Genomic DNA, 12,802 nt, shown 5'->3' with positions numbered 1-12,802 from the left:
AGTCCTTTTCCACCCCCTTCTCCTCTCCTTCTTTTTCCTCTCCTATCCCTTCCCCTTTCTTTTCCCTCCCTTCCTCTCCCCTTCCCTTACTTTCCGCCCATTCTTTACTTAGCCCAGGTTAGGATGAAATTCAGTGTGTTACCCATCCTGAGCTTGGAAGTCCCCTGCCTCAGTTTCTCAAGTTTCTGGTGTTGTGGGTGTACCTCCAACCAGGCTTAATTTGGGTCTAATTTGCCCTTCTTTGAGTTTCTTGAGGTGAAAGCTTCGATTATTAATCTTAGATCTTTCTTATTATTTAAAAATTTGTGTTTACTTATTCACCCTTTTTCTTACTTGTTATTTGGGCTCCTACATGCCTTAGTGGGAGGGGCTTCAGAGGATAGCCTTTATCTCCTTCCACCACGGAGGATCGGTGATGAGGATCGAACTCAGTTCGTCAGGCTTGGTGGCAAGCCCCTTTAACCGCTGAGCCAGCTCACCAGTCCCTCTTTATCCTTTTCTGAAACCAGCTTTTCAGGCTGCCCATCGACCTCCGAGCGTTGCTTTGTCTGCCTGCAGGCCACGCTGGCCAGTGGTCACTGTTCAGCTCTCGGAGGACAAAGCTAACAACTAAAGTCACCATTTACTGCATTTACAAATTCTGGTTTATTTTTTGAGGGAGGCTCTCATGGAGCCCAGACTGACCTCGCATTCACCGTCTAGCAGAGGCTGGTCTCGAACTCCTGATCTGCCTCTGGAGTCCTGGGGCTCCAAGTGAGCAGGACTGCTCTTGGCTTCATTTACATGACTTCATTCTGTGGCGTAAATACTCCTACCCCGGTGGGTTTACAGATGTCAGTGTGAAATTACAAAACGTAAATTTGGGAAGAGACTCGCAGAACTTCCCACGATCCAATACAAACCAGCCCGGCGTGTTACTTCCTGGAGCCTATTTTTAGCTGTATTTTTCTTTTCTGTTTAAAGGGATTTCTTTGCCACAGTTATTTATCTCACGTGGGCATGTGAGTGTGAGGGTGTTGCTGCACGTGTGTGCAGATCAGAGGACAAAGCACACAAGGCCATCCTCTTCTTCCAGCATGTTGTGGGGCCCAGGGGTCAAACTCAGGTCACCAGGCTTGGTGACAACCTCCTTTACTGCTGAGCCTGAGCCTATCCTTGGCTCTTTATTTTAATGAAAATAAAAATATGTTGTGATCTACTTGCGATTTACTTGTTACTTTTTTTTTTCTTTGATCCACAGGTTACTTAGAAGTATGTCGTTCAGATTTTGAAGTGTGTATGTGGTGTGTATAGGGGCTTGTGTGTGTGTGTGCACATGCGTGTGCATGCTCACTTGATGGGAGTTATGTGGGGTATGTATGTGCACATACGTGTGCCCTTGGGTACAGGATGACCTGAAATTGACATCCAGTGTCTTTCTCCATTGCTCTCCGCTTTATTTTTTGAGGCAGAGTCTCTCAGATGAACCTAGAGCTCATCTCCCCTGCACAGGGATTACAGGCATGCACCTCACCCGCTTTTATGTGGATTCTGGGCTTGAACTCAGGCCCTCAAGCTTGCATGGCAAGCGTCTTATCAACTGAGCCATCTCTCCCAGCCGTGTGACTTCGTTTTCTCTAGGACCTTAGTTTATTGAGAGGCAGGTGTAACTAATGTTATTTTTTAAAAAAAAAGTGGGGGGGGGGCAGGCTCAGTTTTAACCAGGTAGCACCTAGCCTCAATTGGACATGTTCTATAGAGCAACTAAGCCCAGAATGGAGGTAAAAAAAGAAAGAAAGAAAGAAAAAACAAACAAAACAATAAGCAACCGAGCCAGAGTGGACTGATACAAAAGGGTGGTACCTGAGGTTGAATTTTGGCTTTTACATGAGCGACACAAAACACACACACACACACAAACGTGCATGCGCGCGTGTGGACATACATGCACATATACACATCAGAATCGCCACATTAAAAAAATCCTGCCAGGCTGGAGAGATGGCTCAGAGGTTAAGAGCACTGGCTGCTCTCCAGGAGATACTTAGTTCAGTTCCCAACAACCACATAGTGGCTCACAACTGTCTGAAATGAAATCTGATGCCCTCTTCTGGTGTGCAGGCATACATGCAGACATGTTGTTCCAAAGCAGGCTTCCATTAGTTCACCAAGTGGCGTGTGCCTCGACCTTCTTGCTTTCACTGCATATTTTACTTGTTTATTATTTCCCTTATATATGTTGTACTTAATGTTGTAGGCAGCCTCTTAGGCTCTGTTTATTTTATATTATTTTACAGAAAGTGTTTCATGGTGCCCAGGCTGGCTTTGAACTCACTATGCAGTCAAAGATAATCCTAAATTCCTGATCTTTCTGCCCCCACCTCCCAGCTGTGGGGATTGCAAGTGTACACCACCCTGTCCAATGCTGTGTGGTGCCGGGGATGGAACCAGGGCTTGGCACCCGGGGCTCAGCAAGCACTCCGTCCACTGAGCTACACTCTCAGCATGTCTTTATTTTGGCACACTGTGCTGTGTTGTCTTGCACTGTATCCTGCTGTGTTTTGTTTCTATGGGAAAGTGTCTCGTATATCCCAAGCCAGCCTTGAACTCACTGTGTCGTTGTGGGATAATCTTTTGTGTACTGTGAAGATGTGCCACCGTTATTGGTTCAATAAAAAGCTGGATGGCCAATAAATAGGCAGGATTTCCAGGCACAAGGGCACTGGGAAGAAGGACGGAGATGCTAGGGGTCACCAGCTGGATGGAGAGGAAGCAAGAGATGCAGAAGGAGAGGTGGAAACTGCAAGTCAATGTGACAGCACACAGATGAATAGAAATGGGTTGATTTTTTTTGTTTTTGTTTTTCAAGATGGGGTTTCTCTGCAACTTTGGAGCCTGTCCTGCAACTTGCTCTGTAGACCAGGCTGGTCTCAAACTCACAGAGATCCACCTGCCTCTGCCTCTCAAGTGCTTGGATTAAAGGCATGGAAGTGGGTTAATTTAAGTTATAAGAGCTAGTAAGAAACAAGCCTAAGCTATTTCCCGAGGTTTTAAAATGAATAAGAAGTCTCCGCTTTGTTACTGGGGAGCGATGGCCCACCCCTTGTGATCCCTCTGCCTCCACCTCGTGAGTGCTGGGGTTACAGGAGTGTTCGCACCCCCAGCCTGCTTGTTCTTCAATCTGTTTTCCTCTCTGTGCGTACGTTCCTTGAATCCATTCATTCTCTGGCCATCTCAAAGTTGTTATTGAGCTCTCCTGATGAATCCTTATGTTGTCGATAAAGACAGCATGTCACGTAGCTTGGGCTGTCTTGAACTTCCTGTGAAGCCAAGGATGACTTTGAACTCTTGATCCACCCGCTTCCACCTGCGTGCTGGTGTTAAAGTCGTGCACCACGACACCTGGCCGGGATGGGAACTGAGCTTCGTGCCTGCTAGACCAGCCTTCCACCCACGGGGCTACATCCCCAGCCCTACTATCGCTTGACATGATCAGTATTCAATTTGTCTCCCTGGTGGTGTGTGGCCTCTGATAGCTCTACGTGGGCTTTGTGTGCATGTGCTTGCATGCTCATATCTGTGCAGGTGCATGTGCACATATGTGCATGCATGTACCTGTGTGTGTGAGCAGGTAAAGAGGCCTGCTGCCAAGATGGACAATCTGAGTTTGGTCCCCAGGACCCACACGGTGGAAGGAGAGAACCAACTCTCTGAAAATTGTCCTCTGATGTCCTTACATGTGTGGCAACATATGCGTGACCCTCTCCCATAAATAAATGTAATAATAAATAAAGATAAAACAATAAGGCACTTTAATAAAGAATGATTGCATTCTTGGGATAGTTATGCTGAAAAAAGCATAGAATACAGTGAACTCATAATGCTCACTTAAGGATTTTAAAATTGCATTTTATTTATTTTTATTTTGGGAACTGGGAGGAGGCACATGTGGAAATCAGAGGACAACTAGAGCCGGGCAGTGGTGGCGCACGCCTTTAATCCCAGCACTTGGGAGGCAGAGGCAGGCGGATCTCTGTAAGTTCGAGGCCAGCCTGGTCTACAGAGCTAGTTCCAGGATAAACTTCAAAGCTACAGAGAAACCCTGTCTCAAAAAACAAAGCAAAGCAAAACAAACAAACAGAAAAAAGCAGAGGACAACTATTTGGGAGTTGGTTTTCTCCTTCAACCATGTGTGTGTGCCTCGGCCACCGTGTGGTCCAGGGAATGGAACTCAGGCTGTAGGTCTTGGTGGCATGCCCCTTTCCCGCCTGGCCCAGGATGCTCATTTGAAAGTGCATCTGAGGCCCAGTGTGTGGTACACTTGAAAGACCGATCAATAAGAGAGGTACAAGGCTATCCTGGGCTAAAAAAAAAAAAAATCAGGTCCAGGGGTAGATCCCCAGCACGAACAAAACAAAACAAAACAACAAAACAACCCTAAAGATCCAGGAACCAACTCCAAAACCGTTTTTACTCCCCTTGCCCACCAGAGGGCGGTAGACACCCTCCAAAGCTAACCTTAATGGCTAAGGACAGATCGCTTTCTAGGCCCCACGAAAACCACCTCTCTTCTTTCTGAACCTCAAGGGTCCTTATTTCTGCGCCTCCCCTGGGTTTTGCAGTACTCCAGCTAACAAATCATAATGTTGTCATGGCAACTCTGCCTTCGTTGTGTTTTTCTCCTTAGCCTATTGGCTAGGGATGAAGACACCCCTGTGAGTGGCTCCGTTGGGGTTACTCAGAGGTTCTGAGAAGATTCCAAGACAAAGGGCTGGGGTGTGGCTCGGAGGCTGCTTCCTTAGCGTGCACACGGCCGGGGTTCCCACGCCAGCACCACATACACCCAGCATTGGGTCTGCACCTGTAATCCCAGCACTGGAGAGGTAGAGGCGGGCGGATCAGGAACCCGAAGTTATCCTCAGCGACATATGGAGTTCAAGGCCAGCCTGGGCAGCCGGAGACCCTGTTTAATCTTATAATCCTAGCACTGCGGAGGCTGAGGTACATCACCATAAATCCAAGGAAAACCAGGATTACATAGTGATTTCCAGGCTATCCAAGGCTCAGAGTTAGACAAAGAAAGAAAAAAGGGAAAAATCCTTATCCTGGCGCCTCTGCTGTGTTCAGATGTTGGGGCAATGGGTTAGGTCCTGGTGCCCCTGTAAGCAACTTCTGCCAGAAGCCCCATTCTCTACCTCATTTGTACTTGTCCCCGGGGCTGGGGCTGTGGCTCAGCTGGTAGCATGCTTGTCTAGCATATCCGGAGCCCTGGGTTCTAGTTCAAGTACTGCCTAAACCAGGTGAGGTGGGACAAGCCTGCAACCCCAGCACTCAGGAGGTGCTAGTGTGAAGACCACAAGTTCAAGGCGATTCTCCACTATATAGACTTTGAGGCTAGCCTGGGCTACATAAGACTGTGTCTAAAAAAAAGGAAACATTCCATTTAACTCTTTCAGCCTCTGTCTCCGACACTGAACCTAAAGGTGCTCCCACACCTTGGTCATAAGTGTGCTGCATCTCACTGCTACTGTGATGCCCAGAGGACACACCTCTGGGCAAGCCTGGGAAGGAGTTCCTAGACTGGGTTAACACCCTGAATATGGGCAGCATCATCCCACAGACTGGGGTCCAGAACTGTAGATGCCATGTGACAGGCTACTGCATGCCCCTGCCGCCATGTCTCCCACCATGATGGGCTCCCCTCGAACTGTGAGCCACAAGAAACCCATGTGACAGGCTGCTGCACGCCTCTGTCACCATGTCTCCCACCATGATGGGCTCCCCTCGAACTGTGAGCTACAAGAAAACCCTTCCTTCCTGAATAACTTTTGCCAGGCAGTGAGTGAGGGACTGAGTCACAACAAAGTGTAGAGACGCGTGTGATGAAAAACATGCCTTTAAATTACATTGTGTGCCTGTGTCTGTGTTTATGTGTGTGTGTGTACATAAGAGTGTATGTATGTGTATATATGTGTCTCTATATGTGTATGTTTGTGTGTATGTGTCTCTCTCTGTGTGTATATTTGTCTATTTATGTGTGTTTATATATGTGAATGTATTTGTGTGTACGTGTGTCTATGTGTGTGTATTTGTGTGTGTAAGTGTGTATATGTGTATATATGTGTGTGTTCTGTGTGTGCATATGTGTCTATGCATGTGTGTATGCATGTGTGTGTGAGTGTGTGTCTTGAATGCACAGATATCGGAGGACAACTTGCAGATCTTTCCCTGGATGGAACTCAGACTTGGCAGAAAGAGCCTTCACCACCATCTCAGTGCCCCAAAACTCATTAATTTTTATGCTTACCTTAATATTCATTGATGGGGTTCAAGAGATGGTTCAATGGCTAACACTTGAGTGAGGACCAGGCTTGGGATCCCCAGCACCCAGGTAAATACCCAGGTGGGCATTAGTGTCTGGACCACAACCCCAGGGCTCAGGAAACAGACAGGGGTCGGTCCCCAGAGCAAGCTGGCTAGGTGTGTTAGTTGTATAAGTGAACTCAGGGTTCAGTATTGTAAGAGGGAGAGCAATCCAAGACACGTGATGTCAGTCTCATGACTACACACAGCATAGTCACACAGAATTTTTTCAGTTTTATTTTCTTTAAAAAAAATTTCTTGGGGCTGGAGAGATGGCTCAGAGGTTAAGAGCACTGACTGCTCTTCCAGAGGTCCTGAGTTCAATTCCCAGCAACCACATGGTGGCTCACAACCATCTGTAATGAGATCTGGTGCCCTCTTCTGGCCTGAAGGCATACATGGAGACTGAACACTGTGTACATAATAAATAAATATAAAAAAAAAATTTCTTTTTTGTGCATTTGTGTTTTTGCCAGGGGTGTTGAATCCCCTGGAACTGGAGTTACAGACAGTTGTGAGCTGCCATGTAGGTGCTGGGAACTGAACCCAGGTCCTCTGGAAGAGCTGCCAGTGTTCTTAACCACTGAGCCATCTCTCCAGCCCAACACATGTAATCTTAAAAATGGAAATTATTATTGTTTTTAAAGAACAGGATTGGTGTTAGCCACCCTGACGGGTCTCTGCTGAGGGTCCCCCATGCCACTCACTTAGGATCTCTCTTCCGTATCCCCCACATCCCCCCACGGCTCTCTTGCCTCTCCCAGTTCCTCCAGCTTATCTTGCTTCCGAAAATAGAAGAGAGCCAACTGCTCTTGACCTCCATTCCCCTGCTAGCATCCCTGCCTCACACGGCTGAGAGCAGGGCTTGACTCTCAACTTCCAATCCTCCTGGCCCAACCTTCCCAGTCCTGGGATCCCGAGTGTTCTCTGATCACGCTTGGTTTATGCAATTTGCTGGGCAGTGGAGCCTCCTCCAGGCAAGCACTCTAACCGAGTCACAGCCCCAGATTCATCATCTTGACCCAGAAGTTCACAGTACTTTTAAGTTCTTTTTCTCTTCGTACTTCCTCCCTGAATGAGCTCATCCGGTTTTATAATCCAATTATGGCGTATCTTTTATAAAATGATGTATTAGTCTGCTTTTTATGACTGTAACAAAATACACAAGGCGGGGTAACCGTATAAGGGGAAAGAGGTTTGTTTGGGGTCATGGCTCTGGAGGCACGAGGTCGAAGGACTGCTTCCAGTCATCAGAGACCGAGAGACAGGGAGCTTGGACAAGTGTCTTCCTACAAAGCCACTAGAATTAAGACATGGTGACTGATATTGGACCCAGCCCTAATCGCCTCTGAAAAGTCTAACTCTAAAGGCCATGACTGGTTAGGTTTCTGTCACGGCTGATGAAGGCTGTGAGGGTCCACAGGGGAGAAAAGCCAGAGACTTCTCATCCAGGCTGTCCAGGTTCCTAACTCCATCCAAGAAAAGGACCCAAGCTGGGGAGGTGGCTCAGTGGGGGAAGGTGCTTTTCATTCATGCCCGAGGCACCACACCAGCCAACATAAAAAGCTGGCTGCCAGGCACCCGCTATAAGCTCAGCATTCCTACAGTGAGGTGGGAGGCAGAGGCCGGAGAATCACCTGGAAGCTTCTGGGCCAGGTAGCCTACCCGGCACAAACCGCATGGCAGAAAAAGGCAAAAGAGCCAACAGGGGGAGGGGAGAACCCTCCTGAAAGTTGTGTTCTACAGGCCCATGTACACACACACTGTACAAACATATACACAACATATACACACACACTCATACCACACACACCACAGACACACATATACATACCACACACACACCATACACATATATACCACACATATATACACACACACACTCATACCACACACACCACACACACACACATACATACCACACATACGACACATACACACACACCACATACAAACACTGTGCAAACTCATATACTACATATATACACATACTCATACCACCCACACCACGTACACACACACCACATACACACACATTGTAAAACACATATACTACATACACACACACATATACCACACACACTACATACTCACACATATACATCACACACACACACCACACATACATACCACACATACATATCACATACACAACAGTACATACACACACACACCACACATATGTATCACACATACCACAGTACACACACACACCACAGTACACAAACGACATGTACACACACACATACCACACACCACACGTAGACACATACGTTCTTGAAACCAGAAACAACCACCTCCCATTATTTCCTGACCTGCCACAGAGCCCCCTGTGAGCTGGAGGGTTTGTCTTCCTTCCCTGGTATTCACTAGGATGTACTTTAGGGTCCCGGAAGTGCTGGTGTCTCACCAATGTCTCATCTGCATTTGAGGAAAATGTCTGCCCGTTAAATTGCTGGGTTCGGTTTGCAGAGACGACTCAGTGAGCAAAGCACTTGCATGAACATGGAGCCGGACATGGTAGAACACGCACCTGCCAACCTGAGATCCCAGCGTTCCCTCAGCGAGGAGGGAGGTGGAAACAGAACCTGGGACCTCAAAGGCCAGCTAGCCCGCCCCTGTAGGCAGCCAGCAGCAAACAACGAAAGAGTCCTATCTCAGTCGGGCGGGTGAGGAATAACAGTGGAGGCTGCCCTCTGACCTCCATACCCTCTCCGTGGCATGCACACCCCCCCCCACATGCTCACACATACACACGCATGCATACACACATCATATATACATACAAAGGTCAAGCAAATAGTAAATAAAGAAATTGCTGGGATCTCTGTGTGTGTGTGTTCAAGTGTAGGGCATCTGTGGGTCATGCATGTGGAGGCTGGAGGGCAACCTTGTGCCAGCCCTCAGGACAGCATCCACCTTGGGTTTTGTTATTTGCCTTAGCCTCTATTGCCTAGTCTTAGGTTTGTTTGCTTCCTTTTTCCCTGTGGCTGTGATAAACAGGCTGACAAAGGCAGCTTAAGGGACAAAGGGCTCTGTTCTGGGGTGGTGTCCACCACAGAGAGGAATTCAGGGGGCAGGAGCCTGAAGCAGCCGGTCACCACCCACCCACAATCAGGAAGCAGAGAGCAATGAGTGATTGCTGGGGTCAGCTTCCTCTCTCCACCAGTATAGTCCAGGATCCCAGTCAGGGAAGGCGCCACCCACAGTGGGCGGGTCTCCCCACTTCAGTTAAAGATACCCCGCCCCCACCCTGGGCATGCCCAGACAACCGTGTCTCCGGTGAGACTGGAAACCTCTGGAAACCCTCACAGACCTGGAGCACACTGTTTATGCTAAGCTCTATGGCCAGCCAGCACTAGGGTCCTGCCTGTCTCCCCAGCACCGTACTCTCTTATCTAACCAAATGTCACCTGCTTGCTTTCAGGGTCCCTAGAAATGGGACTCCACCCCTTGCCTACACAGACAGCCAACCTCTCGGCACCTTTCGCCTTCTCCTTCCAGAACTGTCCTCTCAAGAATCTGACTCCATTTGACTTCTTCCAGGAAGCCCGCTGGGGTAGCCATTCACAGACAATTCTCTCTTACCCCAGTCTCCGCTGCAGTGATACGCTCCTGGAGCGTTCCTCTCCTCCTTTTCTCGTTCCTATCTGAGCATGAGATATTAGGGTCTTCCTTCCCTGGGTGTGCCCCCCCCCCCACCATGGTGCTTGTGTATGGAAGACGCAATTCTGGCTTGTTAAACTTAATTGAATCACGGCTCCTCTCTGTAGAGCAGGGCCAGGCCTCCTGCACCCTTCCTCTGGAAGGAAACAAAGCAAAACTAATGGCCAACCGGGCTTCTTTCTCCTTCCCAGGGGACCTAGGATCTGTAAATCCTGCGTCTCCATCGCTGGGTCTTTTCCGGGCACACTCTGTCTCTAAAGACCTAAGGAGTGGGGAGGACAGAAGTATGAAAATAAAGCCACAGGTTCAGACTTTATCGCACGTAATAAATAAACCACGAGCGATGCCGGCGGCCTACCTCCCGAGCCCTCAGAGATGGGGACAACTGGTGAAGAGGGTCACAGCTCTGAGTCCATTTGCAGAGTTCTATTTTGGATAACTGTGATGAGTTTGGCCTTTAGACGCCCCCTGGGGGGAGTCCTGCAGACCCCACGGAGGTGATGGGACTCTGTGGATGGTGTTTGAGGGACACCCCCAGGTGGGGCAGGTCTGACTCAGCTGTGGTGATACAGCAGTTGGGGGGCGGGGAGGCAGCATCCTAGGCTGAGCCACCAGACAGGAGGCTGGTCTCACAGGGGAGCCCAGCAGTGAAGGAAATTTACTGCCTGTGTTGGAGCCAGAGAAAGTGGAATTGAACTTGGGCGATAATCAGTCTGATTAGGTTTGTGCCTCCTGGAGGGAGCCAGAGGGAGGGAGGGGAGCGGAGCCAAAGTGGGATGGGGGTGGGAAGCCGAGCTAGCTAGCTAGCCTGGAGGTGGAAGCCCCAGAGGTTTCCTGAGGTCAAGAGCAACTGGAGGACTGGGAGTGGAGGCACACTTACCTGCACTTAGGAGGATGAAGCAGGGGCATTACTCAAAGTCCCAGACCTGCCTGGGCTACACAGTGAGCTCTGTGCAAGTTGGAGTACATAGAAAGAACTGGTCTCCCTCTGCCCCACCCCAAGACGCAAAGAACAATGAGATTGTGTGGATGAGTAAACTCCTAACGGACAGGGAGTGAGGGAGGGAGTGCAGAGCAGTTTCCAGGCCACGGGCTGGGCATACCTGGGCTCTGGTGCACTTGCTAAGGAAGCCGGAGCTGGGGGAAGGCTGTGGGCAGAGCTGGAGCGTGCCTGATGGCTCCTCCCTGTGTGTCCACTTACAAGGCAGGAGCTAGTAGGATGAAAGACTCAAGAAGGTTTGATGCTGCAGGCCTGCTGGGCTCATGGTACCTGAGAGGCTAGGGTCAAGAGGGTGGAAGGAAGTACAAGGCCAGCCTGGCTGTTTAGTGAGACCTTGTCTCAAAAAGCAAAGAGAGGGCTAGGGGTGTGGCTCAGTGGTAGAGCACTTGCCTAGAACCCCCTAGTGAGGGGCTGGGGTGTGGCTCAGTGGTAGAGACCCTGCCTAGAATCCCCCAGTGAGGGGCTGGGGTGTGGCTCAGTGGTAGAGCCCCTGCCTAGAATCCCCCAGTGAGGGGCTGGGGGTGGGTCAGTGGTAAAGTGCTTGCTTGGAATCTCCCAATGACAGCCTGAGGGTTTGTCTCAGTGATTAAAGTGCTCAGCATTCATGATATCCTAGGTTTCAATCCCCAGTACAGGGGATGCAAACAAGCAAACACCTACATAAGCTTCATCTTGCTGTTCATCTCTTGTAGACTTCCCACCTTCCCCTCATCGTGTCTCCCCATTCTTAGCAGGCACCCCCTCGCCATGCATGTCTATGCTTCCAAACGCCCCTCTTTGGTAGGAATACCTTTTAAATTAGAGGTTCACCCTATTTTAGTGGAGCCTTTTTGTTTGCTGTCATTGTTTAATTCTCAGAGACAGGACCCTGCTATGATGCCCAGACTGGTCTTGAACTTATGACCCTCTTGCCTCCGCCTGTCAAGTCTCCTTAGATTAGCCCTTTAGTACTCTGGGCAAATTACCGGTCTTTGCTTCCGATGCCCTCATTTATGAGATAATGGTCACTCCATATTTCACATCTAATTAATTAATTTTTGAATGCATGTCTTGGCACGTGTGTAGAGGTCGAACAACAGCTTATAGGAGTCAGTAGTTGTCTCCTACCACGCGGGTCTCAGGAATCAAACTCAGGTCGTCGGCCGGAAGACGCCAGAGGTTGTCCTCACATTCTCTGTGGCACACGTGTGACTAGACTCTCATGCACACACTAAAAACTGACACCCGACAGGCCAGTTTGGCAGCAAGTGCCTTTACCCACTGAGCCATCTTGCTGGTCCTGGCCACTCCGCTTCGACAAGGGAGACAACAGGGATGGGAGGAAGACGTGACCATCACACCTTTACCCAGGTGGCTGAGAGGGTGGGAGCCGGCCGGTGCTGCCTGACTGCTGTTGGGATGGTGTCTGCCCTGCTGAGCAGATGGAAGCAGGCAGGAACAGGTGCTGGCGTGGATAATGGGAGGCCGAGTCGACGGTCCTGGGAAAGCCCTCCTTTTGGGGTGGTGGTCCATGCCTGTAATCTCAGCACTCAGGAGGCAGAGGCAGGAGGATCAGAAGTTCAAGGTTATCCTCAACTGCATCTCAAGTGGGAGAGCAGCCTGGTCCCCCTCCCGTTTCAGGGATGTGCAGGCTAATGAGAGGAAATCCCCCCCCCCCATTACAAAATTGCTTGTTTTTAGCCAGGTAGTTGTGGCAAACCCCTTGAATCCCAGCACTTGGGAAGCAAGGGCAGGCAGATCACCATGAATTTGAGGCCAGCCTGGTCTACAGAGTGAGTTCCAGGACAGCAAAGA

Source organism: Myodes glareolus, chromosome 2 (assembly GCF_982192425.1).
Source record: "Myodes glareolus chromosome 2, mMyoGla1.1, whole genome shotgun sequence".
Lineage (NCBI taxonomy): Eukaryota > Metazoa > Chordata > Mammalia > Rodentia > Cricetidae > Myodes > Myodes glareolus.
This window is presented reverse-complemented; position numbering follows the sequence as displayed.